This window comes from Protomyctophum parallelum (assembly GCF_964188405.1).
Source record: "Protomyctophum parallelum genome assembly, chromosome: 8".
Lineage (NCBI taxonomy): Eukaryota > Metazoa > Chordata > Actinopteri > Myctophiformes > Myctophidae > Protomyctophum > Protomyctophum parallelum.
In genome coordinates, this window is record NC_139703.1 from 52,882,237 (window position 1) to 52,886,300 (window position 4,064).

The window sequence follows — 4,064 nt, forward strand, 5'->3', positions numbered from 1 at the left end:
TCATGGATGTGATTGAAGCTGTGTGTGTTGAATGCTGTGATCATGGATGTTATTCAAGCTGTGTGTTGAATGCTGTGATTCTGGATGTGATTCAAGCTGTGTGTTGAATGCTGTGATTATGGATGTTATTCAAGCTGTGTGTTTTGAATGATGTGATTCTGGATGTTATTCAAGCTGTGTGTTTAATGCTGTGATTCTGGATGTGATTCAAGCTGTGTGTTTTGAATGATGTGATTCTGGATGTTATTCAAGCTGTGTGTTGAATGATGTGATTCTGGATGTTATTCAAGCTGTGTGTTGAATGCTGTGATTCTGGATGTGATTCAAGCTGTGTGTGTTGAATGCTGTGATTATGGATGTGATTCAAGCTGTGTGTTGAATGCTGTGATTATGGATGTTATTCAAGCTGTGTGTTGAATGATGTGATTATGGATGTGATTCAAGCTGTGTGTTGAATGCTGTGATCATGGATTTGAATTCTGTGATTATGGATGTTATTCAAGTTGTGTGTGTTGGATGATGTTATTCTGGATGTTATTCAAGCTGTGTGTTGAATGCTGTGATTCTGGATGTGATTCAAGCTGTGTGTGTTGAATGCTGTGATTATGGATGTGATTCAAGCTGTGTGTTGAATGCTGTGATTATGGATGTGATTCAAGCTGTGTGTTGAATTCTGTGATTATGGATGTTATTCAAGCTGTGTGTTGAATGCTGTGATCATGGATTTGAATTCTGTGATTATGGATGTTATTCAAGTTGTGTGTGTTGGATGATGTTATTCTGGATGTGATTCAAGCTGTGTGTGTTGAATGATGTGATTATGGATGTGATTCAAGCTGCTGCTCTGTTGCTGTCATATTGGGCCCCATGCAGTGTTTGTGGCTCTGGAATTGAAGGAAGGCTGACGTGAGTCTGTGAATCGTTTTGTTTCTGCTGTTGGAAGGTAGCAAGTTGAGTGAATTTGCTCCTTCCTTTAAAGTCAGTCACCGCCATCGAGGTCTGCTGGTGTTTCACACAACATCCTACATTATACAACCGGTCGTTTGGATGAAGCAATGTGATTGGTTGAAACAGCTTTCTAGTCATGCTTAAACCACGATATACTGTATAGGAACGGCTAATCAAAACAAACAATTCAGCCGTGCTTTTCTCCCAGAGCGCAGCAGACTCGGTGGCTAGGCTACTGTAGCTAGTTTCTTGGGGCATTTGTGGTCGTAGTGACTACATCTGTCATTGAAACATTATTATTTTTCAGCAATTCTCTTAGTTTTCTTGTTGCACTTGTGCGATACCTTCCTATACGGCAACGCAGGCGTGCATTAACCCATTCTGACCTGAGATCAGATTCATACGAGGTTTCCGCCGGACACACACTGGTCTGATGAACCCATTCTGACCTGAGATCAGATTCTAAAAATGTCAGTCGCTCTTCGATTTTTCAAAAATAGCAGACCTACAAGTTATATGAGCTTGTAGATCTGCTATTTTTCAATAGCTAAAGCATAACATGATGCCGACACCAAAATGGGTGCCCGTTCAGAATGGGTTAATAAAGAACACCCGATCGTGTAATATTGCTTAATTATATTTTGCCTGTTGTGGCTGCATGGTGTTGAAGTTAACGCAGCTGTAAATTCACTTTTGTGAATTTAATAGTTTTATTAGGTTAATATTGCTATATGTTTGTAACCGTTTTAGAAAAGCAATAAGCCACTGGAGGCCCCATCCAGCTTACCGGGTATTTTACACTGGCTGGGAGGGTAGAAGACCCTCGGCTGTGCGTGGGGTCTGCCTACGCCCCCCAGCCAGTGTAAAATACCCACTAACCTGACACCTCTCGTGGCTTATTGCTTAATTTGTATAATTGTTGATTCGTGTTCTGTATTCGGCTACACTGAAAATGAGGGCCTGCCCCTCAATTGTACTCTGGCCATGATGATGATGATGATTATATACTCTTAAAGTTGGATTGCCATCAAAGATCGTGTAGATTGGCTCTTTTTTTTTACTTTATTTATAGGATTTTCAATTTTAATAGACAAACAATTCTTCTCATCAATAGCAACAATAATAAAACCATAATAATTAACAGGAAATAAAGGTTACAAACAATAAATTAATAAAATAAAATAGCCTTTTACTAGATTAAGAGGCTACAGAGTGATCAAACCAGACGTTAACCAGATAGTAGTACAATTGACACTAGTTTTTTACTGATGATCATTTCCTACCGATGTAATGCAGCCTGTATACCACTAGATGTCAGCAGAGGATCAGATTCCCTATGTGTGGTTTCACTGCATTGTGACCTTTTTGAGTTCAATTTGAACTCAGAACTTTAACTCAAAGTCTCAATTTAACCCTAGAACCCAACCTGAGTTAATCTCTGATCGTAAACGTATCTCTGAGAATCCGTTTTTAAGCATACAGAATGACAATTTAATCTAGTTTTCTAATCTATTTTTCACATTCCACTATAATCGTGGGAGCATTTGGTCTGTTTGTATAGTCACACACGCCACGCATATGCACACGCACACACACGCGCACACACACACACACCACGCCAACTCGGATCGTGACAAATCATGACAATGAACACAATGTTTTGGGCCGATCAAATCATTTATAAGAAGAAAAACAAAACAAATGGTGTTATTTTCTTCTTTCTTTCTTTCTTCTTTGGGCTAAGCAACAACAATGGGAGCCCAACACGACCAGGCCCACAAGTTACAACTGACCAACTGACCAAACAATCAGCATTGCCATCCCTGGAGCACTGTGGCTAGAGTGGCAAAAACATTGTAAGAAAGAACAAGTCTATTTGGTATTTGGGTACTGTACCGTACTGTATGGTACCGTACTGTACGGTACCATACAGTATGGTACCGTACTGTACTGTATGGTACCATACTGTACAGTACAGTATGGTACTGTATGGTACCATACTGTACTGTACTGTACTGTACTGTACTGTACTGTACTGTACTGTACTGTACTGTACTGTACTGTACTGTACTGTACTGTACTGTACTGTACTGTACTGTACTGTACTGTACCATGCTGGACCTTACTGTACCGTACTGTACTGTACCGTGCTGTAGTGGACTTTAGTGTAGTGTGCTGTACTGCAGTGAAAAGGGGAGGGGCTGTGGAAAGTGTGATGTAATTTGCATCACAGCAAAATGTTGCGCAATAACAGTATATCATAAAAAACAAAATTTGCTATATAGCAACATATAGTAAATATGACAGTGGATGCAATGTAGTGCGTTAGAAATCCTTTGGCGTGCAGATTTCAGTGTTCATGGAGAGATGTGTGCTAGCGGATTGGTTTGGTAGCAGAGCAGAGATGTGTGCTAGCGGATTGGTTTGGTAGCAGAGCAGAGATGTGTGCTAGCGGATTGGTTTGGTAGCAGAGCAGAGATGTGTGCTAGCGGATTGGTTTGGTAGCAGAGCAGAGATGTGTGCTAGCGGATTGGTTTGGTAGCAGAGCAGAGATGTGTGCTAGCGGATTGGTTTGGTAGCAGAGCAGAGATGTGTGCTAGCGGATTGGTTTGGTAGCAGAGCAGAGATGTGTGCTAGCGGATTGGTTTGGTAGCAGAGCAGAGATGTGTGCTAGCGGATTGGTTTGGTAGCAGAGCAGAGATGTGTGCTAGCGGATTGGTTTGGTAGCAGAGCAGAGATGTGTGCTAGCGGATTGGTTTGGTAGCAGAGCAGAGATGTGTGCTAGCGGATTGGTTTGGTAGCAGAGCAGAGATGTGTGCTAGCGGATTGGTTTGGTAGCAGAGCAGAGATGTGTGCTAGCGGATTGGTTTGGTAGCAGAGCAGAGATGTGTGCTAGCGGATTGGTTTGGTAGCAGAGCAGAGATGTGTGCTAGCGGATTGGTTTGGTAGCAGAGCAGAGATGTGTGCTAGCGGATTGGTTTGGTAGCAGAGCAGAGATGTGTGCTAGCGGATTGGTTTGGTAGCAGAGCAGAGATGTGTGCTAGCGGATTGGTTTGGTAGCAGAAGGCGAACGTATAAACGGGCTTTCAATTAGTGTAGCAAGATGTGTGACCTGT